Source organism: Neoarius graeffei, chromosome 5 (genome assembly GCF_027579695.1).
Source record: "Neoarius graeffei isolate fNeoGra1 chromosome 5, fNeoGra1.pri, whole genome shotgun sequence".
NCBI lineage: Eukaryota > Metazoa > Chordata > Actinopteri > Siluriformes > Ariidae > Neoarius > Neoarius graeffei.
In genome coordinates, this window is record NC_083573.1 from 108303816 (window position 1) to 108326342 (window position 22527).

Genomic DNA, 22527 nt, shown 5'->3' on the forward strand with positions numbered 1-22527 from the left:
TCCAGATGCCCCTCATTTCCAGATGCTTTCTAGTTTCTCTTGCCCTAGTTTACAGTTTCTCCAGTTCCAGATGTTTTTAGTTTCAACATGTTTTCAAGCTTGAAATGTTCCCAGTTTATTGTGTTTCCAGTTCCATAATGTTTCTACTTTCCAGATGTTTCCTAGCTTGAATTTTCCCCAGTCTACCATGTCTCTAATTCCAGATGTGTCTTGCTTCCAAATATTTTGTAGCTTGAAGTGTTCCCAGTCTACCGTGTCTCCAGTTCCATATGTTTCTAGTTTCCAGATGTTTCCCAGCTTGAAATGTCCCCATTTTACTGTGTCTCCAGTTCCAAATGTCCCTCATTTCCAGATGCTCTCTTGTTTCTCTTGTCCAAGTTTCCAGTTTCTCCAATTCCAGATGTCTCTCATTTACAGATGTTTCCTAGCTTGAACTGTTCCCAGTTTACTGTGTCTCCATTTCCAGATGTTTCTAGTTTCCAGGTGTTTCTCAGCTTCTACTATCCCCAATTTACTGTCTCTGGTTCCAGAAGTCTCCAGTTTCCAGATGTTTCCTAATTTGCAGTGTTCTTTATTTCCAGATGTTTCCTAGTTTAAAATGTTCCCAGTTTCCCATGTCTTCAGTTCCAGATATTTCCAAGCTTGAAATGTCCCCAGTTCCAGATGTTTCTAGTTTCCAAATGTCTCCTAGCTTCTAATGCCCCCAGTTTACTGTCTCTAATTTCCAGATGTTTCCTAGCTTGAAATGTTCCCAGTTTACTGTGTCTCCATTTCCAGATGTTTCTAGTTTCCAGATGTTTCTCAGCTTCTACTGTCTCCAGTTTACTGTCTCTGGTTCCAGATGTCTCCAGTTTCCAGATGTTTCCTAGTTTGCAGTGCCCTTTACATCCAGATGCTTCCTAGTCCATGGATGTCCCTCGGTGATTCTAGGTCTTTCCTTACTCTATCTTTAGATCAGTTTGTTCCTGAAGCAGTTTAGTGATTTGTGTGTGAATATTTAATCACTAACAGAGGTAGTACACTCGACTGTAGTGCACTCAGACTGTAGGACACTTGCTTAGTGCTCACTACAGAGGTGATGGAGTCAGTATGTGATGCGAGCCCGTAATTTAATTCCCATCATTAGGATAAAGCTGCTGGGGAAATCTACAAATCTAATTTAATTGGGTTTTTGCTGTAATGTGTTTATCTGATGTAGCGTTCATTAATATCCTCCAACAGCTGATGATGAGGAGGATGAATTAGTGTGTTTGTTTTGCAGGCAGAGATGAATCCAGATGAATCCAGATTAAAGCTCCTGTCCTGAATTACTCAGGTCTGAAATAAAGAGATTAATTCTCTGTGCAGTTCTGATAAATTCACCATATTACAAGTGGATTAGAAGGAATAATTTTTCTTCCATGCAAAGCTGGGGAGGAAAACAGTGTTCTCAGGAGCATGGGCACGGGTAAAACAAAAACAATAACTGAGGAAGTGGAAGGAAAGAGAGATGAGGAGATAATAAGATACATACTGTTTTTTATGACATTAGCATATAATTAAAAAAGAAGAAATAATACTGGGGAAAGTTGTGAAAAAGAATAATCTGTTTACTGAGAAATCTCATTTATATTACTCTAGTTTATAAATAAATATTGCACTGCATAAGTATTCACCCCCCCACATTGGCTGCATTTAGAACAGAAGCTTGCTGCCTTGTTGCTGTAATAGACAGGTAACATGTGTGATGTGTAACGTCAGCCTGCTGGAACTAAACATGTTCATTTCCAGTGAGCAATCCGGTGTAAGCTAGTTCACATGCCTCTCAAATCATCTCATCTCATCTCATTATCTGTAGCCGCTTTATCCTTCTACAGGGTCGCAGGCAAGCTGGAGCCTATCCCAGCTGACTATGGGCGAAAGGCGGGGTTCACCCTGGACAAGTCGCCAGGTCATCACAGGGCTGACACATAGACACAGACAACCATTCACACTCACATTCACACCTACGCTCAATTTAGAGTCACCAGTTAACCTAACCTGCATGTCTTTGGACTGTGGGGGAAACCGGAGCACCCGGAGGAAACCCACGCGGACACGGGGAGAACATGCAAACTCCACACAGAAAGGCCCTCGCCGGCCATGGGGCTCGAACCCAGGACCTTCTTGCTGTGAGGCGACAGCGCTAACCACTACACCACCGTGCCACCCCCTCTCAAATCATATCAAACAAATTTATTTGGTTATACTCGCAGGGTTATAAAATAGGGCAATGTTTATTTCTTGGTAACTTTTCAAAAATCCAAGTGAAATAAAAAAAAAAGCCCACAAACTTGTAGTTATACAGTACCAGTCAAAAGTTTGTACACAGGTTTTGCTGTATTTTGACTATTTTCTACATTGTAGAACAATACTGAAAACATCAAAACTATGAAATGACATTTGGAATAGATATGGAATTATGCTGTAAACAAAAAAAGTGTTAAAAAACAAAATATGTTTGGTATTTTAGATTCTTCAGCGTATCCAGCATTCCTCTTGATGATGCTTTGTACACTATTGTCATTATCTTAACCAGCTTCATGAGGGAGTCACATGGAATACTTTTCAGTTAACAGGTGTGCTTCATCAAAAGGTAATTAGTGGATGAGTTTCTTACCTTCATAATGTGTTTGAGATCAAACAGTAAATAGTAAACTAGATAGAGACTGTGACGAAAGTCACAGTGATTTGCACTAGCTGTTACAAACCAGGATGTCTGGTCACCTGTACCCTAGAATGGTAAGAGATAGAGAATGATGCTTGGTGAGGAAAAGTTGTGCCCTGCTGCTCTGAAAAAAAACTGATTGAAAAATCATCAAAATTGACAGAGTTATAAGTGACTGAAAAAATCCAGTTTTTCATGGATCATTCTGGATCAGTGATCCAGATCAGCACCAAAAGTAATAGCAACATAATTCATCCCAGAGGTATTCTTCATGTGAAATTTGGTGATGATTGGTTGAAAACTGAGGAAGAAATAGTGTCCTGAAATACATTAGGAGAAGAAGAAGAAGAAATAGAAAGATCCTGAGTGAGAGTAGCAATTGGTGCCAGTGCTGTTCGTGCAAATTGATAATAAAAATACAGTAAATATAGTACACATGTACATCTGTATAGTGTTAGGTTGACCGAGTGGTCTTAGGCACCAGACTCAAGGTTCAGTCCTTCCCTTTGTTAAAAGAGGTTGCTGGCCTCTGATTAGAGGTATGGGTTTGAATCCCATGTCTGACAGGTGATTATATTTTCTAAAAAAGGAAAAAAAAAAGGGTGGTGTAGTGGTTAGCACTGTTGCCTCACAGCAAGAAGGTTCTTGGTTTGAGCCCAGTGGCTGGCGGGGGGTCTTTCTGTATGGAGTTTGCATTTTCTCCCCATCTCTGTTGGGGTTTCCCCCACAGTCCAAAGACATGCAGTTAGGTTAACATGGGGCGGCCTTGAGCTGAGGTGCCCTTGAGCGAGGTACCGAACCCCTGACTGCTCCCCGGGTGCTGTAGTGTGGCTGCCCACTGCTCTGGGTGTGTGTGTGTGTGTTCACTGCTTCAGATGGGTTAAATGCAGAGGATGAATTTCACTGTGCTTGAAGTGTGCATGTGACAAATAAAGGTTTCTTCTTCTCAATAGCCCTGTTCCACCTACAACTGTAATAATCCATACAGTATTATGTCAAAAATCGAACAACTAAGTAAAGCGAAATGACATCCATCATTACTTCAGGACATGAAATGACTTTTAATTAAAAAATAAAGAAAAAAAAAACATTGAATTAGAAGGTGTGTCCAAACTTTTGACTGGTACTGTAAATGAATTAGATTTTCTGTGAAGTTTTGTCAAAGTTTTGTCATGTTAGCCATCTCCCTGAGACATTTTCACCATTTTGAACACACCCACTGTGTACCATTACACACTGAAATGGACTCAATTGGGATTATACGGCACAAATCGTACGTACACAAAACACCTCAACACTATCTATGTTTGAGGATAAAATAGCTAATCTGCATGATGTTTATCTCACACTGACACTACGTTCAGGCTGCAACCTGAAACGACCCATATCCGATTTGTTGTGAAATCCGATTTTTTTGTTAGGCCGTTCACATTACCAATTATATGAGACTTGTATGCGATCTCCAATATGAACGGAAAACGACCCAAAAGTGTCCCGCATGCGCAAATTGACACGTAATAAGCACATCTACGTAATACGTAAACAAAAAAAAGCGCACTCTTCAAGTTTAATGATTTCTTTTTTTTTGTTTGTTTGTTTAATTATCTGGTTAAAGTGTGAGGTCTCGTGTGTGTTTTTGTTTCTGAACTGAAATGAAAACGTGTAGCCTGGTAACGAGGGTTGACTCCTAAACGTCTCTCTAATTTCTATATAAGTGCACTACATGTTACTAGGAAGTAATGGATTTTTAAACTCTATCTAGTGCACTCGAGCATTTGGGATACGGCCGCTGTATTACCAAACTCTTAATTCAGGCTTAATAATTTGCACATATTTATTTCGTCATATTAATAAACTTTTTCTACATTTTTATAAATATTTATTTAGATTGTTTATAGCCAGCTGAATTCTGCAACTTCTCTCAGCGCTGGCTCAAGGTGCAGAAACACCAGTGCAGTTTGCGATGGAGATGAGGCGAGACCTGGCGATGTGGTTTTTGTGGCGGCGGCGGAACTCACACAATAATCTGATTAACAGCAGACTAATGAGACCGAAGGTGTCAAATTACTGGAAATTTCCAGAACAATCTTATAATCTTGTAATACAGGATGGTTTAACATCCAGGTCCCTACCAAATCCACCATTAGCTTGATCAATTCTATAAAAGTCTATTTAAATTCTGAAAACTGTACAAATGTTGTTGTTTTCCACCAAAGAGGCGGGATTAGCCAACGCAGAATAGTGACGTTTGTCTCTTGTTGATGACGTGTAGGTTGCATGAATGCGACCTGTCCGGTCAGACTGCAGTCGCATGTGAAAATAACGGATATGCATCGGATTTAGGACCACATATCCAAGCGGCCTGGGTCGCATGTGAAAAAATCGGATCTGTGTCGTTCAGATTGTCAATAACAAACCGGATACAGGTCGCATATGGGCAAAAAAATCGGATATGGGTCGTTTCAGGGTGCAGTCTGAACGTAGTCTGAGTGACACCTGAAGTAAGAAACATGTCTGAATGCAGGAGTCCTCTTTAATCTCTGCCCACTTTGTTAGTGCAGTCCATTTTAAAAAGGACATGCCTTACCTAAAGCTTATTATTCAATAAGATAGTTATTATGAATTTAGTTCTCTTGGTTTATATCGTCACTTCCTTCACTCGCATTGGTTTGCTAGTTAACTGTCCTGTGTGTGTGTGTGGGGGGGGGGGGGGGGGGGGGGTCATAAGGCTTGACTGTCATGTCCAAAAGTGTCAATCACCTCATTAACCACACCTTTTTATTTATGATCAAATTTAAAAAAAAAACACTGAGGGAGATATCAGGGTTAAAATGACCGAACACGACTCCTGAAAATAATTCATGAAGATGTAACATAAAATAGCATGGGAACATGGGAATGGGCGGAGTTAAGGATTATACCGCAGCCAGCCACTAGATGGCCTCAGAGACATTTCTGTCATCAAAGTGGACAGATATACCGTACAGTCTGTAGGTGAAGACTGATGTAGGTGAGACTGATAAAATGTCCCTCATTAAATTCAGCACTGTTTTAGCGACATTCAGGCATGTTTAGATTGTGGAGCATCTCAAATCCTATTGGCTGTTGTATAAATCAGGCAACTTCAATGCATCGTGGAAATGGAAAGAAGTCAACATCCAGAATCAAATCATGACTCTCAAGTCATGGCTTCTGAATTATTCACAGGACGTAATTTGCGTGTGGTGTGATGCCTGAAGAGACGCTGCTTCATTCAATTTCAGGGCAAAAAACAGCAAGCCGGATTTTTAATGTAACCCCTTGGCCTTCATTAGCGTCGTGGTGAATCTGATTTCTTATCAACGACACACACGCTGGAAAAACTGTGTCTGCTAGAGCGGTGAGGGAAGGGGTAAAGGTGGAGCAATCTGCTCGCATCTTCACTCTCTTCGCCTTCCTGTGCACATGTGCTTCCTGAGACACTCTCTATATCTCTGTATGTTGTTTTATTTCTGGGACAAACTTCTACACACACACACACACACACACACAAGTGAAATAGGATGCTTTTCTACCAGGCTTTCAGTGAAGGCAGGAATGATAACGATGGCACTTCTCCTAGTCTCTTTTAAATCTTCTCAGCTATTTTTGCCCAAATGTATGCAAACGGCCTGAATTCTCTCCCCCGATCTCAGATGAGGAAACTTTCATCTGAGCTGTGCTGTCACACACTGCCACTTCCAGCGCTGACGGAAAGCCCAGCTCGCTTCCTGATTTATTTATGGAAAAGGCTTGCACTATCTCATGAGGACCCCAAACTCAGGAAATGAAGTGAAGCTGAAAAAGATCAGCAGAAAGCAGCAAAGCTAAAATTTAACACGGATACCCAATGGGGAGCTGCAAATTGTTTTAAAAGTGCTATCTGGAAAATTCACATCATTTCATTCTACTGAGTCACGTATAATAAAAGATTCCCTGAAGACGCACATCGTGAGCAGGAGCGGTTTCATTTCATCAGCTTAAAAAATGATTGTTTCTATAGTAACAGCTCATTTCCAGCAGATGCTCCAATGAAATGGATTAAAAAAAATAACCGTTAACGATAATAATAACTGTTTTTCACATAAATATGAGATGTTTATGGAACATTTATGGAAGGAGTCTCCAGTGTCAGTGCATACATGTCAACCTTTGGTCAATCAAACCTGTATAACCAACCTCCAAAATCCTTATTTCCCTTATAAAATCTGTATAAGATGCAAATTAAAATAATTTACCTAAAATTTGAATGATAATTAACAATGATATATCCCAGTTACTTTTTATTCAATATTAATAACAATAAACCTTCAGAATGAATACAAAGCTCCAATGTTTGACAAAAACACAAAGTGTCACTCTAATGTTCTACAAAATAACAATTTAAAGAAACAAACACAAAATATACAAACATCTAAAATAATTTTCATTAACCAAAAACCCTTCAGTGCATAGTAAAATACATGTTTCCCCAACACCAGTAAAACACCCCCGTTAAAATAGTCCGTTCTACCAAACACCCGCGAAACCCCTCCATAACAAGCCAATGGTACAGTCCCTCGGTTTCCCCCAACAAACAGGAAGTATGTGGAGTTCGCGTGATGAGTTACTAAAAACTATTTTGTATTATAAAAATGCTAGAACTAAATAAACTTGACGTTAGGAATAACCGGTTTGTACACGTGTTTCCTAGACCAGAGACAATGCTTAACAGATGGGAGATGAAAATGCTTAGAAATGTGTGATGCGTTTTACATATGAGTGGAGCCAAACAAATGTTACTAGAATGCCGGTAGGCCTTTCCCTGCACTCGCAACAAATGCTGCTCTCGTTAGAAACTATGGCAAACGGTGGAGTATGAAATGCCTGAAAACCAGTAATACCCATACAGAAACCAGTAATGGAAATGAAGTGCAACTCACAGTGACAGGTCAGCCAAGATGTTTGAACGTTGCCGGCAGATCGCTGCCTGTGCGCTTGCGTGAGAGAGGTGTGTATGTGTGTGTGAAGGTGTGTGCGCGCGAGCGTCACGGCTCACTCCGTGACAGGCTGTCTGTGCTTTCTGTGGTGTACAGTACGTTTGTAAATGTTATGCGCTCTTTTATCATCGTGGGAATTGATTATAGCTCTAAATAAAATATTGAAGTTTTTTTAAAGAATCCATATAACTTTATTTATACGCCCGTATACTACGTTTATTGAATCAAATCCGTATAAAATACAGACATTCCGTATAGGTGCTTTGTAACAGTCAGAAGTGAAGCTGGAACTTTTAACTTTTCCAACATCAACAGGATGTAAGATTTTACGTTTTTTTTTTTGTGTGTTTCTTGGTAACGCAACCAGCTGCAGGGTTTTTTATTCTTTGTGTTGTTGTTTTTATGCCTCTTATTAATTTCAAGAGCAGGGTGGTGTAGTGGTTCACACTGTCATCTCCCAGCAAGAAGGTTCTGGGTTCGTATATACATATGGCCCATTTTATAATTGCGGGCACATTTCAAGTGTCGACTCTGTTAGTCATCATCAACTCTGTTAATGTTAAATTGGGCAATCCACTAACAGAATTGATGATAATGGAGTTGACATTTTCCACCATTTTCTGTCTTAACTCCAAACGCGAACCTCAAACTACCACACGGCGTGTATAAAAACAGAATGTTACGGATTTCAATCGTATTATTGTTTTAAAAAAACGAGCAAGAGATTCACTCCAATATCACAATAACAGAGCTGACGAATAATTCATTGACTGTTGGTGTAAAATCCTCAAGATTTTGTTCAAATTAACGAGAGAAGAAACAGAACACTCTCTCCCTCACTGCCTTTCTGAAGTTTCCCGCCAGAGAAAGTGACATCACTCGGTGCAGGTGTCATGCGTGTTATTAAAAATCTTTGTGGATTTTATGCAGTTTTATAACAGAGTTCACAAGAACATTGGGACAGATAAAAAAGTAAAATGTTTTTTATGACTGAAATTTCACACAATACAGAAAATAGACTTTCTGTGCAATTGATTTTATAACAGTGAATAGAATAAGCCCCCCTAAACAGATTGCTAGACTGAATCACTTCCTGTTTATTGGAGTTGGATGGATGAATCAGGAGTAGAAGACAGTCAGTAATGGGGTGGGGGGGAGGTCATTTAGTTAAAGCAGTGGTTCTCAACCGGGGGGGCGCACCCCCCTGGTGGGGCGCGGAGGTACTCCAGGGGGGTCGCGAGTAGGCTTCATGTATGGAGGAAAAAAAAAATCTGGGGCTAACAGGCTATAGTAGCTAAGCAGATGCAACACATTTACCCATGTCAAAATGCAGGACATTGGACTATTACATACAAATCAATACTATTATAAAATCTATCATCAATCTATCATAAAATCTTGTTTTAAGCCCGTGACGCTAACATGACGCAACGTCACATGAGTGAGTCTGCATACCGTGGCCACCGTGTGAGTGCTTGCCACACACACACTAGTCTGGTTTCTTGCCGAGTTAACTCGTGCCGACTCTCGCTAGTCTACTATCATCAATCCATTGATACAGCGCAAAACCCAAACAGTCTTTTTAAAGACTACTACCCCACACTATTTTTGCTTTCCCCATTTCAGCTCTACCCAAATAATTTGTTGTTTTTGTTGTTTTCTTACTGCTAGTCTACTATGGATAATGCTACTACTGCTGCTACTGCTACTACTACTACTAATAATAATAATAATGATGATAATAATAATAATGATGATAATAATAATAATAATAATAATAATCTAGCCCAGGGCTATCTATCTATCTATCTATCTATCTATCTATCTATCTATCTATCTATCTATCTATCTATCTATCTATCGGTCGATATAAGGTGCTGTAGGTCGGGTGGCATCACTGCGGGTGAGTGTGTTTGGGGGGGGCGGGGCGAGAAGAGGGGCCCCCAACTGCAATGAACCAGCTTTGGTGGGGCCCAGGTTGCAAAAGGTTGAGAACCCCTGAGTTAAAGGAATCCTCCAGAGTGAAATGCTTTCTAGGTCTATTTTCGCATTATTGGGAGTGCATACGTTGAGTTGCTACCACAATCACATCAATCGGATGTGTTTTGAGAAAATTTGTTTTTTGTGATTTCAACCGGAAAGCGCTAACACGGCAGTGGCCGGGGCATGTCTTTTTGCCAATACAAAATGCTAGTTTTAAAACCATTGCAAAGCTCAAAACAACATGACAGCTCTGTGGAAGTGAGTAGAGGGTTCCTACAAACAAAACGAAGTGTCCCTGGCTCTGCAAGTGCACGGATAGTGTGTAGAAGAGTAAATTCAAAGCCAGTGACCTTACCTGAAGTCGGTCTTCCTCAGATGCCATCTTCAGTGGACAGTCCGTAAAAGTCGAGTGCCGAGTGCAGTGGGATGGAAATGCACTAGCGGGATGGGCTCTGCACTCGGCACTCGACTTTTACAGACTGTCCACTGAAGATGGCGTCTGAGGAAGACCAACTTCAGGTAAGGTCACTGGCTTTTTATTTACTCTTCTACACACACTGTCAGTGCACTTACAGAGCCAGGGACACTTCGTTTTGTTTGTAGGAACCCTCTACTCACTTCCACAGAACTGTCATGTTGTTTTGAGCTTTGCAATGATTTTAAAACTAGCGTTTTGTATCGGCAGAAAGACATGCCCCGGCCACTGCCGTGTTAGCGCTTTCCGGTTGAAATCACAAAAAACGAATTTTCTCAAAACACAACCGATTGATGTGATTGTGGTAGCAACTCAACGTATGCACTCCCAATAATGCGAAAATAGACCTAGAAAGCATTTCACTCCGGAGTATTCCTTTAATGTTTTATGGATAAATTGGGTCTAAAATGGAGATCAAGCATCGCTATTGGGGAAAGTTTTTCATAATTTGCATTACTGTTCAAAACTGATTCAATAAAGATTTCTTTTGTGGAAAATAACAAAAGGTTTATCTCGGAGACATGAAATGTACCCCGAATTCTAGAATGACCCATATATATATATATATATATATATTTATCATCTCATCTCATTATCTCTAGCCGCTTTATCCTGTTCTACAGGGTCGCAGGCAAGCTGGAGCCTATCCCAGCTGACTACGGGCGAAAGGCGGGGTACACCCTGGACAAGTCGCCAGGTCATCACAGGGCTGACACATAGACACAGACAACCATTCACAATTTAGAGTCACGAGATATATATATATATATATATATATATATATATATATATATATATATATATATATATATATATATATATATATATATATTTTTTTTTTTTTTTTTTTTTTTTTTTTTTTTTCAGTAAAAAATGTCAAAACACTTTTGGAAGTAATTAAATATTAACTATCGTACCCAGCTCTATGATTAGGTGTGTTCTTCTGATCTGGCCTTTGGAAGCACTCTGAATATTTCACTCAGGCTGTAATGTCAAAGAACATCGAGTGCAGCACCGTGCCCTCTGAGTGTGTCGATTTCGATGCATTTCTAATAACCTGATGTCAGACGCTGGTGGTCACTGAGAAGGTGATATTTGTGCAGCGTGAACATCATGAAGATTAATATTTGGAAATAAATAAACGCAGGTTGGCTTTCTGTGATTTTTTTTTCATTTTGTTCTTTTATAAGTCTCTTGTCTAACATCGCTCAAAGAAGCTGTGAAACATTTCTATCAGGCTGACATTTACACTGCCGCTTTAAACACTTTCTCATTTTAATTAGCAATAAAATTATTTGTAAAATGTTAGATCTGATGCTTCATTATTCCCAGAGCTAATCTTTTCTAATTAAAATGTTCTCAGGAAAGCACCATTTTTTTTTTTTTTTTCATTTTCGGCTGAAAGTTTTCTGGTGGATGAAACTTCTGTGGGAGCACTGATAAATATGTGAGCGTGTGGTGTCTGTGCACAAAATGCTCCATTTACTGTAACACAAAGTGAGAAATTCAGCTTTCTAGTTTCCTCAGAAGTCTGAAGTTGGAGCTGGAAATGATGTCACACCCAAGTTGACTGTGTTCCAGTACAAGAAGTCAGAAAATCAATACCAGCAATTAGCAATACCAGTTACACAGTATTTTGTGCACACACACACACACTATAGCAACGTGTCCACAGGTAGAAGTCAGACAGTTCTGTGTGTACGCCTGATTTAATGAGACACTAATAAGACAGAAGTGTAGGTGTATGTATGTGCAATTGGTCTTAAGTGATCAATCTCATTAAATCAGTCTCATTAAATCATTAAATCAGTCTCATTAAATCAGTCTCTTTAATAATACCATTAATTTTGGTGCTTAATAATAAATTACCAAACAGCTAAATTATGGTATATTCCAAATTGTTATGAACACTACCAATGCGGCAATAATGTATCACTTACCGTATTACCTAAATACTACAACCAATGGCATTCATATACACTTTGGAATTCTTTGAGATTGGATGACTTCAAAAATATGGAAGCAACACAGACACAGTTTAACAATTAATTGAATTTATTATAACAAAGATAAAAATGAATAATAGCAGTTGAAATCTTCAAATGGTCAGCAGCAAACAGTGAAGTATGTGTGTACATGGGAGTGTGTGTGTGAGAGCGTGTGTGTGAGCGTGTGTGTGTGTGTGGCCTCGTGGCCTGAAACAAAAGACTAGCCTGGGTTGCTAGCTAAGGCAAAAGAATTCTACCTCGTGATGTTAAGGAGAACAAAAGGGGTGTGTCCTGTGCGCAACTGCGTGGTATGGGAAGGAGGAGACGAGGGTTTGAATGTGAGCGCGGGAAAATGAGCCGTAAAGTTTGGAATAAAACAGGCCTTGGAATGTTATCTAAGGTGTGTTTGTGTGTGGGGGAGGTGACCATGTGGTGGAGACAAAAAGGTTAGCCCTGTTGCTAATGAGACAAAAGAATTAGCATTGGTAGCTAATTCCACTAGCTTATAATACTATTAAATCCACTGAAATCTTGATGAGGTCAAAATATGTGTAATAATGAAATTAAAGGTGTTAGGAAGGAATAGAGAGCATGCAACAGCCTATCTATTAAACAAAACAACTGAGAGAACATAGAACACAAGATCAGTGTGCACAATTAAACAATTCCTGAGTTTAAATTCACACTACTTCATAAAGCTAATTCCTAAGACTAGTCTTTTTGCCCAAAAATACCAGTCTTACTTTCCAGTATCTTGCTTCCAGCGCAAGATTATAGAGATGTTCCAAGACTTTTGGAGTCCACAGGAGCATGTGAGTCGATTCCGTGGAAGCGCAGAGAATTCTTGGTCCGACGCTTTGTCGTTCATGGAGGAAAGTCTCTGATCAAACAATGTGCACAGCGATTTAGTCAGAAGGAATCCGGTCGCTTCTAACTTTTAATTAAACTGCTTTGGGCGGCAGTCGTAACGTTACTTATAATAGACAAACAAACCGGTTGTAGCTCAACCAAGAGAGAGAGAGAGCAACTCAAGTAGTTCTACTGTGGCCAATGGTAAACGAAAGCATGCTAAATATCTCTTCTTGTAAGAAAGACGTCTTTTCTTGGGTTTTCTGAGGAGCGGGTCTCCTTGTGTCCATGTGATGAGTTCACGCGGCGCCAAAAGAGGAAGAATGGCGGATTTCCAGGTCACTAATAGGATCATGGAGGAAGTGACGTAGGTGATCCCGCCCAGCCGTGACATAGGTCACCGCAGAAGTTAGTTGATGGGAGTTGTAGTTCTTAGACAGTAGGTGGCGACTATACCTACAGAAGTTCGAATAAACAGTGTATTCCTACAGCTTTCACTCCTGTTGATGCATGGAGCAGCCCTCTTGGATTTTGAACTCAGGGTTGATGAGGTTCTTCAGACTTTCTCAGTCAGAAATCCATTGTTCTAGTTGACAACTCCAACTGAGAACATGGAAAGCCTGACTTCCAAGGATGCACCAGAAAGGTTTGTGAGGCTTCCAGGGGTTTGGTTAACTTCACAGAGTTCAAAACAATCAACCATTTATTATTCCTATGTCAATCTCCCATTTTATTCAGGAAAGATAATAATAAATAAACAAATAAAAGTGTTTCATTGCATATTTTGGAGAGAGAACTCATATTAGTGCACACTGATGTTAAAATTCTGAACTCTGACACAAAATGTTTTTATGGTAGGTCTGGAAACAGAAAGTCACCAGTCTCTCACATGGAAACATTTTTAGAAGAAAAAAACCTTTATTCATCACATGCACACTTCAAGCACAGTGAAATTCATCCTCTGCATTTAACCCATCTGAAACAGTGAACACACACACTCAGAGCAGCGGGCAGCCACACCAGAGCGCCTGGGGAGCAGTCAGGGGTCAGGTACCTCGCTCAAGGGCACCTCAGCCCAAGGCTACCCCACGTCAACCTAACTGCATGTGTTTGGACTGTGGGGGAAACCGGAGCACCCGGAGGAAACCCACGCAGACACGGGGAGAACATGCAAACTCCACACAGAAAGGCCCTCGCCGGCCACTGGGTTCGAACCCGGAACCTTCTTGCTGGGAGGCAACCGTGCTAACCACTACACCACCATTTTTGGGGGTTAAAACCCCAACACGTCCTTCTGAACAATTTATAAGAATTCTTGAAGGAGTGGGTGCAATACTCCAGGGATCGACATGAACTTTTTAATCCACTCGTCCAGTCGGAGCAGCAGTTAGATTTTTCACTCGTCCTGACTATAACCCTTTTATTCCTATGTATTTCCTAGTTCAGTGAAATGAAAGAGATTAACAAAGTTTACCAAAAAGCAGATATAGTTATGATCATCATTCTCAAACTCAAACTTTAACTGTAACAATAAACAGAAACCATCCAAAGCCCCATTATGGTGTGTGTGTGTGTGTGTGTGTGTGTGTGTGTGTGTGCTAACGTATTACCTGATCTACAGGTTTAAGAATTACACTCACCCACATTCAAAGCTTCTGGAGGAAATAAAGTTAAACCCTGATTAATCCAGTAAAACCTGAAGTATAAATTAATTTAAAGAAAACCAGTTGGACGTGGTGAAGGGGACAGAATCATGCTGTGAAAAAAATCAAAACAAACCATGAGTGAGTTTGTCACTGTTGAAAAATTCCCCCGAAATATTTTACCACATTTGTGATGGTTAATGTGAGCCATACAAAATAAAAATAAAATTAAAAAATGAAATGAAGATTCACCACAGATATTTATTTTATTGAGGTATTTGATCACCATTTCTGATTTCGATGAAGCCTAATAATCTATAATTAGAGATTACACTGTGGTTATTTTTACACACACACACCTACTGTACTCGGCTTCCCTGGAATTTTGTAAACAATAACACACCAGATCACTGAGGGGATTGAACTGGGTCTGTTGAAACTTTATTGATGTAACTGGAATAATTGCTATAAAAATGGCGATTTTCAACAATCCCTAAAAGATCTAAAAGCATAAGGTATCGTTACTATACTGTCTGGGGCGGTTATATTGTCTCGGACAGTCGGACCACCATTAATATCGAGCCCTGGATTCATATCATGAGAAAAAGAAAAGTCTCAAATATTGATAACGTTGCATGCAAACCTATGGAGATTAGTAGTTGTGAGAGGATGTTATAAAATCTGGATTGTTCCGGAATGACGTAAGATTTATACCAATCAGCAGGAAGGCGTCATGCCGTGACTCTGAGTGTCACTAATGTCATCCTTCTCCTCTTTAATGAGTGTGTTGAATATTCAGTGGGAGGTGAGGGTCATGTACCATACAGTAACAAATATACAGAAGGGACGAACTAAAATTAGCATAACTACAGAGTTATTTTAGTTAGTGATTAGCTTCATGTTTAAATTAAAGATGAAAGATTTTAAAAGATCAGTGAGATTATTTTCACAACAGTGCACACTGTATATCTCATTTATTATATAGCTGCCTGAAAAAAAAGACAAAAATACTGATCCTCATGTTTGACCAAAATGAGATTTTATGATTGAGTTTTTATTCTAAACTTGTTTTGGCATGGAGTTGTGAAGAGCACACTGTGTGAGGAGACAGTTGGACAAACTCAGCGGTAAAGCAGTCAGTCTGTCCAAATCCTTCCTGGTGTGCTTTGTTCACAATTCGATCAGATGTTTGAGAGTTACTCACCATCGTGAGGGAAAATCATCTTTATTAATATGTTTGTCATCAGATGTCAGTGTGTCTGCATGTGATGTTCCTCCTCCTCATCATCATCATCATCATCTTACTCTTCAAACCAGTGAAGTGTTCTTACACCCTGCGTACAGCCGACAGCACACACAGTGATGGAATGTTTAATTGGCTCAATTTTTCATCTCATCTCATTATCTCTAGCCGCTTTATCCTGTTCTACAGGGTCGCAGGCAAGCTGGAGCCTATCCCAGCTGACTACGGGCGAAAGGCGGGGTACACCCTGGACAAGTCGCCAGGTCATCACAGGGCTGACACATAGACACAGACAACCATTCACACTCACATTCACACCTACGCTCAATTTAGAGTCACCGGTTAACCTAACCTGCATGTCTTTGGACTGTGGGGGAAACCGGAGCACCCGGAAGAAACCCACGCGGACACGGGGAGAACATGCAAACTCCACACAGAAAGGCCCTCGCCGGCCACGGGGCTCGAACGCGGACCTTCTTGCTGTGAGGCGACAGCGCTAACCACTACACCACCGTGCCGCCTTGGCTCAATTTAATACAAATATTTCTTCAAAGGCGGCACGGTGGTGTAGTGGTTAGCGCTGTCGCCTCACAGCAAGAAGGTCTGGGTTCGAGCCCCGGGGCCGGCGAGGGCCTTTCTGTGTGGAGTTTGCATGTTCTCCCCGTGTCCGCGTGGGTTTCCTCCGGGTGCTCCGGTTTCCCCCACAGTCCAAAGACATGCAGGTTAGGTTAACTGGTGACTCTAAATTGAGCGTAGGTGTGAATGTGAGTGTGAATGGTTGTTTGTCTCTGTGTCAGCCCTGTGATGACCTGGAGACTTGTCCAGGGTGTACCCCGCCTTTCGCCCGTAGTCAGCTGGGATAGGCTCCAGCCCACCCATGACCCTGTACAGGATAAGCGGTTATGGATAATGGATGGATGGGTATTTCTTCAAATTTAATATCGAGTGAGTGAATCAGGGAGAAGTTTACTTCTGGCTGAAAAAAAATGATGGTATGAGCATCACTCTGTTTTAAATTAAAGTGCAAAATGAAGGTCTGTTCTTCATCTGAATCTTTTACATCAGCAAAACATTTCTGATTGAATATCCCCTCGGTAACACACGACTTTATCAGAACTCCATTACTCTTAACAACAGAGACTGTTCTGGAAGAAGAAAGAAGAATAAAATGCACCATCCATTCAGCTTTTTCTCGATGCTGCTATCCATGGCTTTCCAAGCACTAATTTATGCAATCACTCAGAATAATAAACAGTCTGTGTAAAAACCTCCGACAAGAGCCTTTAAAGAGACGCAGGCAAGGCGCAATTTTCTCAAAAGCTTTACAGTATTACTGTGATACTATAGAGCTTTTTTATTTATCCATTTAGGTTTCAATCCTTTTTTTTAATCCAGACGATCTAATCGTAAAACCACGATTACATACACTCCCTGGCCACTTTAATAGGAACTTGTTGTTGATTCGAGGATTCCTGTTCTTGGCTGCAGGAGTGGAACCCAGTGTGTTCTTCTATTCTATTCTGTTGCATGCTGAGATGCTTTTCTGCTCACCATGGTTGTAAAGACTGATTACATGAGTTGCTATATCCTTCCTGGCAACATTCTTGAACCAATCGGTCCATTTTCCTCTGACCCTCTCTTATCAACAAGGCATTTGTTTACTTTCCACCCACAGAACTGTCGCTCACTCACTCGATGATGTTTTTTGTTTCCTGCACCATTCTGTGTAAACTCTAGAGACTGTTGTGTGTGAAAACCCCAGGAGGAGATCAGCAGTTTCTGAAATACTCAAACCTCATACTCATCTGGCTCAAACCAACACCCATACCACAGTGAAAGAAAGAAAGTCACACTTCACTGTGAGATCACAGTTTTTCCCGTTCTGATGTTTGAACATTGTGAACATTAACTGAAGCTCTTGATTTGTATCGGTGTGATTTGATGCATCGTGCTGCTGTCGAGGGATCGGCTGATTACAGAACTGCAGAAAACAGCAGGTGGATATAGGGGTGTTCCTAATAAAGTGGCTGGTGAGTGTAGCTGTATTTCTCATGGATCTCTTGATCTTGAACTGTTAACCAAACCGACTACATCACTCTTAAGCTATTTTGTGTTTGGATGGGTGTTCCTAATAAAGTGGCCTGTGTGTGTGTCTCATAGTCACATTGTTGAACAGCTTTCCTTTAACGTGCCTTGAGGTTGCAGTTCCCATAGCAACAGGCATCATATGATCATGTTTTGTTTTTAGTTCTTGTCCTGTCAGTTCGTTACCTGATTGTGTTCAGCTGTTCCATGATAATTCATCATTAGCTTGTTTGCATCACTGTGAAGGTTTATCATTCTTTTTACTTCTTTACGTTCAAGATTTATTTCCTTATTACCTCACCTGGGATGAAGTCCACCGGGGGTGAGGTATTGTTTCTGGTCAGGTTTGTTTGTTTGTTTGTTTGAATGATATTACGGGAAAACGGCTGGATCAATCTTCATGAAACTTCCAGGATAGATGGGCATTGGTCTCAAACAGAACCAGCAACATTTTGATCTGAGCTTAGACTGCAGGAGCACTGCTTCGGAAGGACTCCTCCCATAAACACACTAATTGGATCACTACCTACCTCATTTGCATACACTGTGCTGTCATTGGATGGTTTCTTGGTTCGTTTACATATTCAAAGGAAGGGGTTTTGACCACACCTACTTTTAAACCCCACTGATAAAAACTTCCCCGCTCTATTGATTTCTTATTAAAAAAATAAAAATTATAAATTATAAATAAATGGCCTCGACTAAAGAAATCACTTTCGGACATGTATTTGCTTATTACCGAGGGACAGTGTGTTCCACTGAGCTCTAGCATGTCAGATGTGCGAGAGAGGCAAATGTATGTGCAGAAGTGTTTATTATAATACAGTGTGATCTATACAGAGAGTGCATGAAACACACACAAAAGCAAACAGTCCAAATCAGTAGGCAAGGTCATAAATGGGAAAACAGGCAAAGGGTTGGTCAAGGCACAAACAGGATTTTGTAGGCAAAACAAGGATGATAACTAGAATCGGGAACAGGAGTCAAGGAACCAGGAAAACCACAAACATGGGAAACAAGGCTCGGTAATGCACACTGAATGTGGCGTAATGCTTCGCATCACATTACCTTCAGCACAGTCCTTAAATAGCCCAACACTTAGTTCACTGATTGAGAACAGGTGCGCCTTGTTCACAGCATGCGTACTGTAGTTCACTCAGCGCGCGCGCAGCCTGAGGCGTACCTTCAGGTGCACACGCCAAGGCGTGCAGAACTGACAGAACCCCCTCCCAAAGAACTCCCTCTGGGAGCGAAAATCCATAATACTTGGCCCCGGTAGGGGTTCGGGCTCAGGTTCTGGACATGACTTGGGTTCTTGGCAAGGAGTAGGCTTGACCTTGGGACTTGATATGGACTCTGGACTGGACTTGGGCTCTAAAGAAAATGGGGACCCAGGACTGGATTTGGGCTCAGGCTCTGTAGATGATTTGGTCTCAGGACTGGACTCGGGCTCTGTGGACGATGAGGACTTGGGCTCGGGCTCGGGCTCTGTGGATAATGAGGACTCGGGTTCTGGCTCAGGCTCTGGAGATGGCTCGGGTTCTGGCTTGGGCTCAGGAGACAGCTCAGGCTCTGGCTCAGGATCTGGACTGGGCTCAGACTCCGTAGAGGGCCCTGGATTGGGTTCAGGCTTCATAGAGGGCTCTGAACTGGGCTCAGGCTTTGTAGAGGGCTCTGCACTGGGCTCAGGCTCTGTAGCAAGCTCTGTAGCAGGCACTGGCTCTGTAGAGGGCTCTGGAGCAGGCAATGACGTTGGATCTGGAGCGGGCACTGATGCTGGATCTGGCGCAGGCTCTGGAGCAGGCTCTGATGTTGGCTGTGGTGCAGGCTCTGGAGCAGGCTCTGACACTAGCTGCAACACTGGCACAAAAGCGGATACTGACTCTGGCACGGGAGCAGATGCTGACTCTGGCTCGGGAGCAGCCACTGGCACTGACTCTGGCTCTGCCTCTGGCTTGGGAGCAGGCGCTGGTGCTGACTCTGGCTCAGGAGCAGGTGCTGGCACTGACTGTGGCTCCGCCTCTGGCTCGGGAGCAGGAACAGGTGCTGGCATGGGAATAGGTGCTGGCATGGGAACAGGAGCAGCTGCAGGCATGGGAACAGGAACAGCTGCAGGCACAGGAACAGGAACAGCTGCTGGCACGGGAACAGGAACAGCACCAGGCACAGAAATACGGTAGGAACAGCTGCTGGCTCAGGCTAAGGAACCAGCTCAAATGAGACAGCTTCCTCTGCTGTCTCTATATCAGCCACTGGGGGGAGCTCTGGGGCAACAGTCTGCTCAGCTGAGTTGGCCTCAGGAGTGGTTGTATTCAGGAGGCACTCTAGAGCAATGGCCTCCTCCGCTGCATCAACCACTGGGCTGATTGCCCTGCCCCAAAAATTTTCAAGGGGTTCCTCCTTTACTAAGGATTCATATATAAACTTGAGCATGGCAAAGAAAGTCTGAGAGTTGCCAAGACATGGGTGTTCCACCCGAATTAGATAATCTACCCATCTGCATGCTCGTCCAGCAGTGAACATAAGGATGACGCTCATTCAGATGGGTTTGGGTGGCTTGGGCTCTAGGAAATCTTCAGAGAGAACCCTACACTGGATGTGGAATCCAACTGGGTGATAATCTCCTTCGTAGGGCGTAGGAGGGTGAGTATCAGTACGTCAGCGGAAATATGCGGTTAGCGGCAGGGTCAGGGAAACACGGAAGCGGCATGGAATTGCGTATTGAAACAAATCAGCTACATCCATATTATGGTGAAGTATTCTGTCAGATGTGCGAGAGAGGCAGATGTATGTGCAGAAGTGTTTATTACAGTGTGATCTATACATAGAGTACATGAAACACACACAAAAGCAAACAGTCCAAATCGGCAGGCAAGGTCATAAACAGAAAACAGGCAAAGAGTCGGTCAAGGTGCACACAGGATGTTGTAGGCAAAATGAGGATGAGAACTAGAATCGGGAACAGGAGTCGAGAAACCAGGAAAACCAAAAACATGGGAAACAAGGCTCGGTAATGCACACTGAACATGGCGTAATACTTCATGTTGCATTACCTTCAGCACAGTCCTTAAATAGCCCAACACTTAGTTCACTGATTGAGAACAGGTGCACCTTGTTCATGGCACGCGTGCTGTAACTCACTCAGCACGTGCGCAGCCTGAGGCACGCCTTCAGGTGCACGCGCCAAGGTGCGCAGGACTGACATAGTGCCGGGCCATTTCCAGGAAATAAGAGTTTGGGTCATGGCAACAGCGTGTGTACTGTATGTCAGCCTCGGTTTGGAGGTTTCAGTTTCAAAAACTGTAAGAGGTAAGAGTAGAATCATATAAAGTACAGACACTTGGTATATTTTACTTCGGTGATTTTTAAATTGTTCATTTTTGTGGCTACTGCCTCATAGAGTAAATATATATGCTATATTTACTGTATGGACATGGGATCAGAAAATAATTTTATTTATAAGTAGTAGCCACATGTACACTGTAAAAAATGTCCGTAGAATTAACAGTGAATTTATGTAAAATCATGACATAAAAAAACTGTAAATACAAAAACAATGAAGCAGTGTGTAATTTACATCAATATACTGTAAAACTCCTAACCAAATACCACTGTTAATTTAACAGTAAGAATATGTTGAATTGATCATATTTTTTTGTAGAATTTACAAATTGTTGTAGTTTAAACACAGACAAACTGTAATACTAAAACAGAATGTGATAGTTAAAATTACATCATTGCCCTGTTAAAAAAAAAAAAAACGCCCACCGTCGTGGCTCAGTCGACTAAGGCGTCATACCATGAATCCGAGAACCCAGGTTTGATTCCGACCTGAGGTCATTTCCCGATCCCTCCCCATCTCTCTCTCCAGCTCATTTCCTGTCTCTGCACCGTCCTATCCAATAAAGGTGAAAAAAGCCCCCAAAAAATTCTATGTCTGTCTAGTAGATCATTGCTTGTAACCATCATTTTGAATCATTGTTTATTGTACAATGAATATCCGTAAAATTAACAGTTATGTATTGATTATTGTACATTGAATACCTGTAAAATTGAACATTTTCAAACTGTTGTTTTTACAAGTGTTGATATACCTTACCGTAAAGCCATATACACTGTCACTGTATTTTTTACGGTGAAAAAATGGCAACCACAGCAGCCAGTTTTTCACTGTAAATTTGACAAGATTTTTTTTTACAGTGTACCCATAGGGTACCTATTTTTTTTTCATGATATCTTCCTTCATATTCATCCTAAGTGCTACTGGGCGAGGTTTGTTTTGCCTGGCAACACTTGTTTCTACAAGTTTTCCTTTTTCTCTATCACTTCCTGGTTTTAATCCTCACCCTTTTCACTCGTTTTGTTATTACAGGTTGTTACCCTGTTCCATCTGTGTGTTAACACATGCTCTGAGCTACGCTGATTCCCCATGTCTCTGCTGTCAGGATGAAAACACAAGAGCTGGAATGTTCTGTTTGTTCCCCGAAGGAAGAAAACATTACTGTGAATGTTATTAAAGAGGGAAAACCCTGAAGTGCAGCTCGGAGACAATGTGTCTGGAAGAGAGACGGCATTTCT